Raw genomic sequence first — 15,165 nt, 5'->3', positions numbered from 1 at the left:
ACTAGTGGGAAGCTGCTATATAATACAAGGAACCCAGCTTGGTACTGTGACGACCTAGAGGGATGGCGGTAGGGTTGGAGGGAGGCTCAGAGGAAGGGGCTGTTTGTTGTTCAGTCGATAAGTCCTATTTGACTCTTTGCAACCCCATGAACTGCAGCATGACAGGCTTCCCCATCCTTCACTATCTCCCAGAGTTTGCTCAAATTCATGTCCATTGAATTGGTAATTCTATCTAACCATCTCACCCTCTGCCACTCCCAAAAAGCAGAGACATCACTTTGCTGATAAAGGTCAGTATAGTCAAAGCTATGGTTTTTCCAGTAATCATGTACAGATGGGAGAGTTAGACCATAATGAAGGCTGAACACTGAAGAATTGATGCTTTTGAACTATGGTGCTGGAGAAGACTCTTGAGAGTTCCTTAGACTGCAAGGAGACCAAATCAATCAATCCTAAAGGAAATCAACCCTGAATAATCACTGGGAAGACTGATGCTGAAGCTGAAGATTCAATACTTTGACCACCTGACGCAAACAGCCAACTCACTAGAAAAGAGGAAGTGGGTATATATATAATATTATGATTGATTCATGTTGTACAGCAGAAACCAATACAACACAATAAAACAATTATCCTCCAATTAAAAAATAACAACAGGTCTTCACTGACCTCTCACTAGCCCTACTATTTCTCTACACTTGACCTATTGTTGCCCTCTGATTCATGTAGAAATCTTCCCCTAATTCAACGAAATGTTGAGGTCAGGGAATTATTTATCCTACTTTCCTAGCCCCACCCTTATCCCACTCAATATGCCAGCAAATTTGGAAAACTTAGCAGTGGCCACAGGACTGGAAAAGGTCAGTTTTCATTCCAATCCCAAAGAAAGGCAATGCCAAAGAATACTCAAACTACCACACAATTGCACTCATCTCACACGCTAGTAAAGTAATGCTCAAAATTCTCCAAGCCAGGCTTTAGCAATACGTGAACCGTGAACTTCCAGATGTTCAAGCTGGTTTTAGAAAAGGCAGAGGAAACAGAGATTAAATTGCCAACATCCGCTGGATCATCGAGAAAGCAAGAGAGTTCCAAAAAATCCTCTATTTCTGCTTTATTGACTATGCCAAAGCCTTTGACTGTGTGGATCACAATAAATTATGGAAATTCTAAAGGAGATGGGAATACCAGACCACCTAACCTGCCTCTTGAGAAATCTGTATGCAGGTCAGGAAGCAACAGTTAGAACTGGACATGGAACAACAGACTGGTTCCAAATAGGAAAAGGAGTACATCAAGGCTGTATATTGTCATCCTGCTTATTTAACTTATATGCAGAGTACATCATGAGAAATGCTGGGCTGGAGGAAGCACAAGCTGGAATCAAGATTGCCGGGAGAAATATCAATAACCTCAGATATGCAGATGACACCACCTTTATGGCAGAAAGTGAAGAAGAACTAAAGAGCCTCTTGATGAAAGTGAAAGAGGAGAGTGAAAAAGTTGGCTTAAAGCTCAACATTCAGAAAACTGAGATCATGGCATCTGGTCTCATCACTTCATGGCAAACAGATGGGGAAACAGTGGAAACAGTGGCTGACTTTATTTTTCTGGGCTCCAAAATCACTGCAGGTGCCAATTGCAGCCATGAAATTAAAAGAGACTTACTCCTTGGAAGGAAAGTTATGACCAGCCTAGATAGCATATTCAAAGGCATTACTTTGAATTACTACATTACTACATATTCAGAGACATTACTTTGCCAACAAAGGTCCATCTAGTCAAGGCTATGGTTTTTTCAGTGGTCATGTATGGATGTGAGAGTTGGACTGTAAAGAAAGCTGAGTGCCAAAGAATTGATGCTTTTGAACTGTGGTGTTAGAGAAGACTCTTGGGAGTCCTTTGGACTACAAGGAGATCCAATCAGTCCATCCTAAAGGAGATCAGTCCTGGGTGTTCACTGGTAAGACTGATTATGAAGCTGAAACTCCTGTACTTTGGCCACCTGATGTGAAGAGCTGAGTCAGTTGAAAAGACCCTGATGCTGGGAAAGATTGAGGGTAGGAGGAGAAGGGGACGACAGAGGATGAGATGGTTGGATGGCAACACTGACTCAGTGCACATGGGTTTGGGTGGACTCTGGGAGTTGGCGATGGACAGGGAGGCCTGGCGTGCTGCGGTTCATGGGGTCACAGAGAGTCGGACATGACTGATTGACTGAACTGAACTCACCCCCACCCTTGCCCCTCCACCCCCAATCTGGTAAACAGCAGTGCCCTTAAAACATTAGGGGTAATACAAGGTTGCCATTTGTTCCTTAATATTAAAATCTTTACTTTTCTAATTTTTCATGAAATACAGGTTTTTTTTTTTTTCAACTGCTGAGCAATCGCCACTCAAACTCTTACTGCCAAGATAGCTAGGTTAATTGATCTGAGTCAGCATTATGGTCTCCTGATTTAATAAAGGGATCTACTGCTTAGCAGATAAAGACCTAAGTTCTTGCCCTGACATCCAAAGCTCAGTGCAATACAGCTCTTGTTTTCAAATCTATCACCTCTGACCTCTCTACCATTTTGTGCTTTCTGTTGGTCTGGCCAGGCAGTATTCTTTGGGCATACATCTGCATAATATATTTATGAGCTTCTGCCTAGAATGCATTTTTCTTCCTCGCTTTGCCGATCTGACTTCGACCATTCATTTAAAGGTCAAGTCCATCATCACATGAGTCCTTTCCTTTCTCTGGACTCTACTGTATACCATTTAATTATAATAAAACAATATATTACTTGAGTGGTTGTCATTTTCTCTAAATTTCTTGTAGGAAGCAATTGTTGACAGTTATATGTTCCCTAGTGGGTGTTACCCTTTAGATGCTAACTTTAAAGTTACCATTTAAAATTACCACTAGAAAGTAAATGTAAATACTTTTATCCAAATTTCAATTACAATCAACAAAAATTTCAGACCAGCTGACAAATCAAAAACCCTAAGAACAAGTTATCAGGCAGCCAAGCAAATATCTATGCATCAATATATCCTTCAGAAGACAGGTTGGACATTAAATAAAACTATCATTTCAATTCAAGTACATGAACACTTCTGAAAAGTTTCAGCTAACAGCTGAACCTTGGTCCAGGGAGCAATCAATATTAAATCTCCATACTGCAAACCACCTATGGCAAAAGAGCTTGTTCGATCAGTTACATATTTGTTTTCTACTTTGAAGCTGGGGTTTTATTTAAGATGTCTGACTTCAGAGGCAAAGGTTTAAAACAGAAATCCCAAAACAAAACTCCAAAATCACACCACCACCACTCAATGCTGATGTAGTAAAGCACAGCTGATTATTTTCTTTGAAGGGAGATTTGAGCACCTACTATATGTACCATTCCAATTTCGGATCCTTTGGTCTACAAGTTAAGTTATATGTTTTCCATCAGGATTAACGTTGTGTCCCAAAGACAGACTGGTTCAGCAATCTTCACAGGACTATGTGAACCCTCTGACAAATATTCACACACATGTGGCTTATTTCTGCTGCACTAAATGCTGACAAAAAGCATGTTAGAATCTGCATTACATATTATAGAAGATTAGAACAGGTCTTGTTCCCTTAATAGGACACTTAAAATATGAAGAGTAAGTGAGGTCACTGGGTGAAATGTTTTTTAATAGAACAAGGAGGGCAGTTGCACCCAGCACAGATCCATTAATGAAGTTATTCTTCACTTTCCAGTTCTTTGGGCATAGATTAATGCTAACCTCAGGAGGACTCAACTGTCCTGCCCAGAGAACATTTGAGAGGTGCCTTAAGAGTTAACATCTGTGTGCCTGTACTGGTCTATGAAGCGTTGCCACATTTTCTTGCTTGACCCTCACGTTTAATAGTTTCACGGTATATAAGAAAGATGGGCTTCTCGTTTGCAGCCTGATTCCATTCATCTGTAGATTTTAGTTTGCCTAAAGACCACAAACAATGAAAACAGGACCATTTATATCAGCTTAGTTACTTCGGACACAGTCATTTGTGGTTCAGAGCCCAGGTTCTTAACCACTAACCTCTGCTGCCTCTTCAGAGTTCCAGTTCTCTCCTACATCACACCCTTGTATCTTTCAATCTAAGAAGCGACCTCTGCTAAACACCAGTCTCTCTGATTAACGCCAGTCAGTCTTAGGACTGTTGTGCAAGGTGAGTGAAATGACTCTGGGTCAGAGACATTGAGTATCATGCCTAAGAAACAGCCATGCTGTCGTCATTCCATTGCAGGACTAGAGTCTCCTCTCTTTCCTTTACGTAACTCAGACTTTCTTCTAGATTCCTACTCACTGGGAGTTCTTCCATTGCTAGCCTCGCCACATACTTCACATAAAGGTATTTACTAAGTATTCTGATAAACATCAAGATTTTAATCATAAAGATTCATGCTTTTATCCTGACTCTACCACTTAACTGGAATGACCTTGGGCAGGCTGATATCTATTGATCACACTGGGGCAAAGAAATGGAGATATTGTTTCTACCTTAAGTTATTAAAAGTGAAAGTCAGACGGGAGAAGAACAGTACTGCATTAACCATAAAGCACTATAAAAACCAAGTGCAACAGATTCATTTACCATGATGGGCAGGGCTTCATCTGTACTCTGGGCATGGCATGAAAAAACAAAATAAAACGTTTTATAGGTTAGAGAAAACCATCTGGCTCAAGAAGAATGATCTAGTCTGATGAAATCTTTTTTAAAAAGAAGTAACTGGGACAGTTTTCTAATAAATGGAGATTAATTATGTTCCTTTAAAACCCCAGAAGAGGGAAAAGAATTTGGAAACGAGGTGGTAATATAGAACTAAGGAGTAGATCGGTTTTCCTAGAATCAAAAAAGCAGTACTTGAGATGGCAGGAAAATAATCAGGATCTGTGCTTTTTCATCTTTTTAAGATTCAGTTAAACTGCTGCTGCTGCTGCTAAGTTGCTTCAGTCGTGTCCGACTCTGTGCGACCCCACAGACGGCAGCCTACCAGGCTCCCCCGTCCCTGGGATTCTCCAGGCAAGAACACTGGAGTGGGTTGCCATTGCCTTCTCCAATGCATGAAAGTGAAAAGTGAAGTCGCTCAGTCATGTCCGACTCTTCGCGACCCCATGGACTACAGCCTACCAGGCTCCTCCTTCTGTGGGATTTTCCAGGCAAGAATACTGGAGTGGGGTGCCAAACCGAGCTCTGTTTAAGTGCTTTGCTTTATTATTTTCATGATTGCAGGAATTCAGTTACTTTGTTATGCTTTCCATTGAACAACTGAGTTATGAAAGTTTCTCTTAGATCATGTGAAGGGTTTGTTGGAATACAGCTGGATGGACCCTACTGCTCATATTTGGTTTAGTGGGTCTGGGACAGGAACCAAGAATTTGCATTTCCAACAAGTTGCCAAGTGATGCTGATGTAGCTGATCTGGGGACTACACTCTGAGAGTTAGTCTGAGATGAGGTCTTTCTAGTGTGAACTACACACTCTAGCTAAGTGTCCAACACTGAAAGAATGAATGAATTTAACTGTTAAATGAGAACTTCCAGCAGTTTACCTGTCACACAAAGATCTAAGTCTGTTTCAGAGTAACACATTGCTAGAGAGAAATGGGGTCACTTTTTAGCCAGAGGAAACATTCAATCATAAATTCCTCGCCCAAATCTCTTCCATGTTGGAGAATGTTTCAAACCCAGCTTTTCCAGTATTTTTACTTTCAAACCCAGCAGCTCCTTCTCCTTTGTGGTTACCTAAATATCTAAGTGACAGCCTTTATGCATTCTGCCTCCTGGTAACTTCCCTGCAGCTGAACATTCATTCGGGCTGCTCTGTTGACACAAAGTTCTTACCAGTTTGAAGAAGTTAAAGGTCACTTGCCTCTAGCTATCCTAGAGGCTAAGTTATAACTTAGAGCAGCAGAGAGACACTGCTGGGCTGCTTCTACATTGAAGCAGCAGCTTTTATGTTCCTGAAATTTTAAAAGTCTTAAGGTTGTTTTTTTACTGTGATGATTTAAGTATGAGCTGGAGTTGGACAATTAGGAGTAAAGTTTTGGATTAAAATAAATTTAGAAGGGAAAGATGAGGTAGGTAGAGAGGACATTCTATCTCACTTAAGAAAAAAAAGTAACTTCCATTTTTAGACCAGGAAGCAATTTGTTCAGATTTTGCTTACCCTAAGGTAGCCAGGAGAAATATCAATAACCTCAGATACGCAGATGACAACATCCTTATGGCAGAAAGTGAAGAGGAACTAAAAAGCCCCTTGATGAAAGTGAAAGTGGACAGAGAAAAAGTTAGCTTAAAGCTCAACATTCAGAAAATGAAGATCATGGCATCCGGTCCCATCATTTCATGGGAAATAGATGGGGAACCAGTGGAAACAGTGTCAGACTTTATTTTGAGGGGGAGGCTCCAAAATCACTGCAGATGGTGACTGTAGCCATGAAATTAAAAGACGCTTACTCCTTGGAAGAAAAGTTATGACCAACCTAGATAGCATATTCAAAAGCAGAGACATTACTTTGCCGACTAAGGTCCGTCTAGTCAAGGCTATGGTTTTTCCTGTGGTCATGTATGGATGTGAGAGTTGGACTGTGAAGAGGGCTGAGCGCCGAAGAATTGATGCTTTTGAACTGTGGTGTTGGAGAAGACTCTTGAGAGTCCCTTGGACTGCAAGGAGATCCAACCAGTCCATTCTGAAGGAGATCAACCCTGGGATTTCTTTGGAAGGAATGATGCTAAAGCTGAAACTCCAGTACTTTGGCCACTTCATGCGAAGAGTTGACTCATTGGAAAAGACTCTGATGCTGGGAGGGATTGGGGGCAGGAGGAGAAGGGGATGACCGAGGATGAGATGGCTGGATGGCATCACTGACTTGATGGACGTTGAGTCTGAGTGAACTCTGGGAGTCGGTGATGGACAGGGAGGCCTGGCGTGCTGTGATTCATGGCGTCGCAAAGAGTTGGACACGACTGAGCGACTGAACTGACTGACTGACTGACTGAAGGTAGCAGGCCTCCTTCCAAGGTAGGAAAAAGATTTGGGAAGGGGAGTAACCATGCCAACCTGCCCAGCTCTATGGGCAAGGACAGTATGGGGCCCTAGGTACTTAGAAGGCTTTTTATTTCTAGTCTAGTTCCTCAGTTTAGTACAGGGGTCCCACCCTCCCCCCTTCCTTCTGCTCCAGTGCTGACTTCTTGGGGAAAGACTGCTCCCCCTCTGTAGGGAGTCTGGGGGTGGGAGGAAAGACTGAAATGAGACCAGAGATCAGCTTGACCAAACCAAACTGCAAGCTCCAGGCAGAGAACAGAGAGCAACTCCCAGTTGGTTTAGTGTAAGCACAGCAAATTCTCTGGCTTTGTTCATATGAAGAGCTTAAGGGATTAACATTTTTCAGGTAGATGGGCGGTGTCCAACTTTGACAAAGGTATTCCCCATTCTGCCTATAATTTTCACTAAAGATAAGTAATTCAGCAGTTCAGGAGGCAAAATGAAAACAAAACAACGGAATAAAGGAGTCTAAGCATATTAGACTAACGGTCTTCTCAGCAAAACTGTGGGTAGGTATTATTCTCTTCGGATAAGAAAGCATGAGTACAGAGAAGTGATGCAGTTTGCTCAAGGTCACACAGGCAGCAGAGCAGTCCCTGGGATTTGAACTGAGGCCATAGGACTGCAGAACCCACTTGCTCACCACCACTCCCTGGCTTAGCTAGGTGGGAGGCAGAAACGGCCTGTGGGCCAGTGCTTTGTGTTCACTCTCAGCATATTTGTTCCTCTCACAGGGAATCAGTGTGTTCTTTGTAGAAGAAGGGGACTCCAAGGCCTGCTTTCCTTCTGAGTCACAGGATTAATCCGGTCAGGATACATAACCATGAGTTAGGTTTCCCTTAAATACAGAGATCTGGGGTTACAGCTATTTCAGCTAAATGTGATTTTGGCCAACCTCTGTGCAATTCAGTGGCACAGCTTCAACTTTAGAATTACACAGCAGCACCAGAGAATTTTTAGATATCACATCCTGTTCCTCAGGTGTTTCATACTGCCAGTCCTCATTCTGGTTCTGCTTGGAGGGTGTGTGCATACTCAGTCATGTCCAACTCTTGTGACCCCAAGGACTGTAGCCCGCCAGGCTCCTCTTGTCCATGGAATTCTCCAGGCAAGAATACTGGAGGGGGTTGCCATTTCCTACTGCAAGGATCTTCCCAACCCAGGGATCGAAACTGTGTCTCTTGCACTGGCATGTAGATTCTTTACCACTGAGCCACCAGGGAAGCCCCTGGAGGGTAGAGAGCCCTAGAAAGTGAAAGAAAGAAAGTGAAGTCGCTCAGTCGTGTCCGACTCTTTGCAGCCCCGTGGACTGTAGCCTACCAGGCTGCTCCATCCATGGGATTCTCCAGGCAAGAATACTGGAGGGGGTTGCCATTTCCTTCTCCAGGGGATCTTCCCAACCCAGGGATTGAACCTGGGTCTCCTGCACTGCAGGCAGACGCTTTACCCTCTGAGCCACCTTCCTGGGCCTTAGAGAGCCCTAGGCATTTGGTCAAATACCAAAACTTCCTCAACCAGAACACTTTCAAGTCTTTTCTCCTTAGGGCAACTTAGTGCCCTGGAACTCTGTCTTTGGTGGCCTTTTTAAGTATTTAAGTATCTTAGATTTGTCTCTAAGAAAAACACTGATTAAATCCTCAAGTTAGGAAAGACTGAGGAAGGGAAACATATGGAACCTTCAAAACTATGGCTTCCCTGGTGGGCTTCCCTGCTGGTCCAGTGGTTAAGAATCTGTCTACCAATGCAGGGGACACAGGTTCGATCCTTAGTCTGGGAAGATCCCACATGCCACAGAGCAATTAACCCCATGTGCCATAACTAACCGAGTCCACACTCTAGCGTCCCTGTTTCACAAGAGAAGCCATTGCAATGAGAAGCCGACACACCACAAAAAGTAGCCCCCATTCTTCGAAACTAGAGAAAGCCTGCACGCAGCAACAAACATAATGCAGCCAAAAAAACAAAACAAAACAAAACAAAACCCAGGTGAAAAATATCTGTGGTAGCTAGTGTAGGTTTACAGACATATGAGGGTAGGATGAGAAATAAATCGGCACTTACTGGCTCTACCACCAAGGGTCCACGTTTCCACAAAGCCTCCTACTGACCAGGAGCCATGGCCAAGACTTCCGTCTTCCCCTCTGTAAATCCTCAGGTAACAGAGGCACGGCTGAGCAGGAAAATAAAGGTCACCCCAACCGGCTGAACAGCCGCTTCCTGGGGTCCCTTCATGCCAACAAGCGTCTCAAAAGCAATTCTGTTCAACCCAAACAAGGTGGTTGAAAGTCATTTGACCTTTCAGGCAAAGCGAGGAGCCAGCCTAAGACACAGGAATTTGGACTTTTAGTTGAATCCACAACTATAAAAAGTCTTGAGTGGAAATGCAGATCCTAATTTCTGCCCTTAACAATGAGGCAAGGCCTTGAACAAGCAATGGGACCCCCTTCCCTCTCTCACATCCTCAGGAGAAAATCAGCTTGTGTCTAAGACCACCAGAATGGCAGCTACCTATGTGTCAGAGCTGGAAGCTGGGAGACAGTCCTCTACCTTCTATTTTGAAATGGAGGAGGGTAGAGCTTGAGAAAGGCATCCACTCTAGGGCATCCATTTGGATAAGAAGGAAGAGAGCTGGGAGCGGGAAGGGAAGGGAAAATGAAGTTATTCATCACCAACAGGAAAAAGAATCCAGTCTGCCTTAGGAGGAGACTGACGAGGGATTTAGAAGTAATCTGTCCCAGAAATACACACTGGAAAGAAAACCACCAGGCCTCCTTTGTGCTTTTCCGACAAGATTGCACATTATATTTGGTATAGCCACATACCTACACTTCAACCAAAAGGGGTGAATTCTCATGGCAACAAAGTTTCTTACAGTGTCATGGAGGCCAATCTCCCCTCAAAGAAGAAGAGACAGAACCTGGTGAGAGGTAGGGTGGGCACTGGGCCTGGAGAAGAGTAGCCTAAAAGGTCTGGCTGCTGGTTTAAGAAGCCAGGTGGAGGTGAGACCCGGAGCAAGGGAGACAAGCCTTTTGATAGCTGTCAAGCTCCCCCATTCCCAGCTAGTTTTTCCCTCACCAATAGCCAGGAGACGCTCCTGTGTGGGGAGCCAACCTCAAGCCTGCAGGAAGATCAATTAAAATCCCATCAAAGCCATTTCGAGAGCCTTATTGGACATCTCGAAGGCATTTTTTTTTGCAGCTGCTTTCTCTTCCTCAGCCATTCCTTCTATTTGAGTTACTTCTGTCTCACCTTCTACTCCACTCCCCTGCTTTGTCTGATTAGAGCCAGAAATTTTTTCATTAAGTCACTTTATAGTGCAATAACAACATTTACTATTCATGAAGTCGCCCCTCCAGAATTTTTAAGTCTTTCCATGTGTCTGGAAGCTGATTTCTGCTCTTCTCGTTTTACAGAGCACCTCTCTTCCTTCCAAACACAAACTTAAAAAAAAAAAAACAAAAACACGAGGATAAGGTGGGGGTGGAGATAACATCCAGATTCTTTAAGCATTTTTAATCCAGTTAGATTTCCCTTTGGACTCAAAGGGCTCCCTGCTAAAACTGACTGCGGACCTGAATTCCTTGCTAAGAATTAAGTCAAGAGGGAAGGACGGCAGGAACAAATAACACAGTCAGCTCCATGCTATGAAACCCGCTATGCTGACTGGGGCTCCACAGTGTTAACCCATTCATTCTTTTCCCCCCTTTCCTAAAATTCATCCTTAATCTTTCTAGATTACAACAAGCAGGCAAACCCCTTTTAAATCCCCAGAGGATTTCAAACAAGTTTGTTCAGTCTCTTGGGCAGATACTTTCTTAAGAATGCGGGTGTAAGACAAAGTTCACATTTTAACGCCACACGTTGTCAGTCACTGGGAAAAAGCTTCTCGTGGGTACAAACCAAGTCCCCAGCCTTTGTCACACGGCAAAAATAAACACTCTTAGAGGAGTTAATTAGGCGGTCAGTAGCCACACCAGTGGGGCTTTTGAACAAGCAGACAGACAGACACGCACACACACAAGGGAGGCGCTTGTTACATGTCACTAGCTGGACATCTGGAGTCCGACCCCAAAGGTAAAGGCTTTCCATGGAAGCATTCCTCGGATGTCAGGCCACAAAAGCGTCTGTCTGCCCAAGTACGCCGCCGTCTCCTTAATAAGACGCCCCAACAGTCCCAGTTTTGCATCCCAAGAGGGGAAAAGAGCAAAGGAGGGAGGGAGGTCGCCAAAAATGGGGCCAAAGGGAAGAAGGAACCAGAGCTACTCACAGTCTAGCTAGCGCCTCTGCGATGCGAGCATGACTCCTCGGTGCCCGAGCCTCCTGGCTGCCGCGCTGCCCACACGGCTGCCGCGCTTAAATAGCCGCCGGCCCGGGAGCCTCGGAGCCGCGGGCCACTCCCGGCGAGATATGGTTCTAATCAGATGCTGGCAGCTTTGGACTCCCCAGGAATGCGCCGGGATGTTTTTGCTGCCTGGGTTGGGTAACTCCCCCTCAACGTGTCTGCTGAGTCTTCCAAACTTAACTGTTTATTAACTCGAGCTGGGGCCGCGCAAAGTAGCCGGCTCCGGGGAGCCGGGAGCCCCACCAGCGGGGGGCGATCGCCCCGAGCCCAGCGAAGGGGAGGAGTAGGGAGTCGGGGCGCCGTCCGCAGCCCAGGCTCGCGGGGCTGAGGCAAGGGACCCGGGAGAGTGCGCTTAAGGACAGGAAAGGGAAACCCCGCAGGAAAGGGGTGGGACCCAGCGACCTTCATCTCAAAAATTCCTTCTCTGGACTGCCGCTTCCAGTGATGTGGCGTCCCAAGTCATCCGAACCCGATGGGGCCCTTGGAACAAAGGGCTGCCTTTACTCCTGACTTTCCTGGCTAGAGGCGGTGGGTGCTAGCTCAGAATCTGCTGTCTCTACAGTTGCACGTGTGATTGCACTCCCACCCCCGTTAAAGGAATTCATGTCTCTTTCATGGCAGATGTGGGTAATTGTGTGTATATGTAAATTGGTGGGTAATCTGTGTGTATATGTAAAACACACTGCATTTGTGTGTGAAATATAATCCTGTATATACACATAAAACAATACTCTCTCTATGAAACTGATACAAACAAAAATGTGCAGGTCTATATAACCTAAGTAAGCTATATATTTGATGTAAACAGATTATTTACTGGCTTCCCCCACAGAGTGGGCATCCCTGTGTAGACACTTTAATATGACTTTATCTGATTTCCATAGTGTTTCCTATACCTCTAAGAAAAATCTGAAATATGAGAAATAAAATATTTGAAAAAGGACTTCCCTGGCGGTCCAGTAGTTAAGACTCCACTTTGAATGCAGGGGTCACAGGTTAGGGACCTGTGGGGGAACGAAGATCCAGGAATCCCACATTCCTGGTGGGGGAGCTAAGATCTCACAAGCCTCCTGGCTTGGCCAAAATAAAGAAAGAAAGAGAAAAAAAAGAATAGAAAAAACCTGAAAATATTGATATGCAGTACTCAGCAGTAGAAGGCATTCCATAGTTGTATCTTAGTGGACCTTAACAAGCTGGGGATTCATCTTTTCTATATTTTAAAATCATGAACAATTGTAAAACATCCCAGAAGCTTTGCTGCTTTTTAAGAATTATGAAATTATCCTTGTGAAAATGTATCTGTTTCCTTCCTTTTTTAAAAAGTCTGAGACAGTGTTTGGCTTGCTTGCTCAGTTGTGTACAATTTTTTGCAACCCCATGGCCTGTAACCCACCATGCTCCTCTGTCCATGGAATCCTCCAGGCAAGAATACTGGAGTGGGTTGACATTTCCTTCTCCAGGGGATCATCCCTACCCAGGGACTGAACCAATGTCTCTTGCATCTCCTGCATTGGCAGGAAGACTCTTTACCACTGGCGCCTCCAGTGTGTAGTAAATGTGAAAATACTAAACTGTGACTTGGATGGGAGGGGGTAATTGATTTTATTGAGTAAGCAACACACTGGATTTGCATTTTATCTCTGGAAACTGGGGGCTCAAATTGGGCTCATGGGATGCCAAGGATGTATTTTGTGGTTCCAGCTTAGCCCTGACTGCAAAGCCACTGTGTAATTTGGGACAAATCTGTATGAGTGACAGTCCCTGCTCTCAAGTAGGTCAGATTTGGAACTGCCTAGGAGCTAGGGGTGCAGAGCAGCAAAACCTGGTAACAGTGAGAACACTACCTCTTAGGACCTTTACTGTTTCTGCCACCTGTCTCACCCCTCACATCTGGGGGGGTAAGGAAAGGGAGGGTGGTGATGACAGTTTTCAATATTCCTCCGAGGTAATTTACTATTATTAAGAAAATGATTCTGTGTGAATGATAAGAGGTATATAAAATTCAGTCTTGGGACTATTTATAACTTTTATGCAGAGAACTTTAATTCTGGTCTATCTTAGGACCTGGTGCTTTATTTCTAAGATTCAGGAGTGCAGAAGGTTGGTTTCATTGCCCAAAGCTAAGTAGTTAGAAAAGTGAGAGCAGATTTCAGGCACATACAGGCTTTGATAATTTGAGGGGGAAAAAAAGTTTCTTTTAACCTCACTATGTAACACTTTTTCAGAAGTGACCACCAGCATCTTTTTTTTTTTTTAATTGAAAGACTCTTATCAAGAAATGTTGACTTATGTTTGCTCTACTCCACCAAATGAAAGGGATTTGTCTAAGAGGCCAGAGAAAATGATTTCATCTTCCATGAGTTGCAGTTTCAAGAGAAGATTTTGATGAAAACAATTCATTTTTGAGCAGTGGGCTCATACATACAGCTTCAAGTGGACAGCTCTATCATTTCATACAGAAATCTTGAGTCGACAGTAGAGAACTCTGATTTGATTTGAAGTGTGTTTTTATATTTCTACGGCTCTGATATTGCTTCTGGCAGTAATTCAATGTCCTTCTCACATTAAGAAAGAAAGAAAAAAAGACAGAGAGAAGAATGAAAATAAACACAATCCTTTTTATCCCTGGTAGGACAGGGTCCCCTGTCCCATGGAAGCTGTTGGCTTTTCAGTGGATCTAAAATGAACACGCTCACAGCTGGAGAATCACACCCAAGCCCACCCTGATGGTAACCCTGCCTAAACCGTGGTCTTTTCTTATCACTCCTGAAATGAATGTTTGGAAAATTAAGGTGAGGAAACTTGAGTGCAGTGCTTGAAAAGCTATGGTCCTTGCATGACTCTCCTTGCACAAAAGCTGCTTGGGAGGGAGAAGGAAGAAAAAAAAAAAAATCCTAAACTGACGACTGTTCCCAGCTGAGGAAAGGGGTAGTTAATCTCGTGATGGCTTGCTGAAGAATGCATGGTTTATTATTAAAGTAATCTCTTAAGATTTTCCTGGAATGTGCTTCCACAGCAACTCTGCCTGTGTGAGCTATCCTATGTGTATGTGTCTTTTCTTCCATAATTAAGCTGGCTTTTTCCCCCCTTCAGCTCACAGACCTAAGGCTTTCTTTCTTCTTTCTCCTGGCCTTCTTCTATCTGCTTTCTTACTATTCTCATCTCCCTTAAACATTCCATTTTGAATCCTGCCATTTCCCATGAATTGTAAACGGTTCTTTAGACTTGGCCATGGGAAAGCCATCTGTGCATCTTGGTGCCTTGCTGGATGCTTCCAGATAGTCTAATCAAACACGGACTGGTTGATGTCTGTGGCTCTAACAAGGTCACTTCTTTTTTTCCTCCCCTCCTCAGTGTTGTAAAAAAAAAAAAAAAAGAAGAAAAGAATGGTTATTGTTCCCAGAAAATGTTCTTTGACCTTCACTTGTTCTGCACCTTCATAGATGCAGATAAACTGGCCCTACCAGATCTGGCTGTTGGCAAGGCAGGGCAAATATTGGAGAGTTTTCCGTATTATCTATCTCTTTATCTAAAATCCAAAATATGCGGAGGATAGTCTCACTGAAGGCAGGCTATTTCTGTTTTGCTTTGTTGGTTGCTTTTGTTTGTTTTCTTGGTTATACCTGTACGTGTGTGGCGTGCATGCTCAGCTGTGTCCAACTCTGTGTGACCCCATGGACTGTAGCCCACCAGGCTCCTCTGTCCATGGAATTTTGCAGGCAAGAATACTGGAGTGGGTTGCCATTTCCTG

At 43.9% G+C, this 15,165-nt stretch overlaps 1 protein-coding gene across 10 annotated transcripts in view; it reads right to left on the bottom strand.

Moving 5' to 3' along the window:
- The window catches only part of DAB2 (DAB adaptor protein 2), a 57,130-nt gene extending 45,623 nt beyond the window's left edge, over window positions 1–11,507 (bottom strand). For all 10 annotated transcript variants that reach the window (XM_042233834.2, XM_060400470.1, XM_060400472.1 and 7 more), the window contains exon 1: window positions 11,340–11,507. The gene's annotated coding sequence lies outside the window, so the exon portion shown is untranslated. The remainder of the gene's footprint in view (window positions 1–11,339) is intronic.
- Between the last annotated feature and the right edge of the window lie 3,658 nt (window positions 11,508–15,165).

The sequence above is a fragment of the Ovis aries genome, chromosome 16 (assembly GCF_016772045.2).
Source record: "Ovis aries strain OAR_USU_Benz2616 breed Rambouillet chromosome 16, ARS-UI_Ramb_v3.0, whole genome shotgun sequence".
Taxonomy (NCBI): domain Eukaryota; kingdom Metazoa; phylum Chordata; class Mammalia; order Artiodactyla; family Bovidae; genus Ovis; species Ovis aries.
Note: the sequence above shows the minus strand (reverse complement) of the source record. Positions and strands in the feature narration are given on the sequence as shown.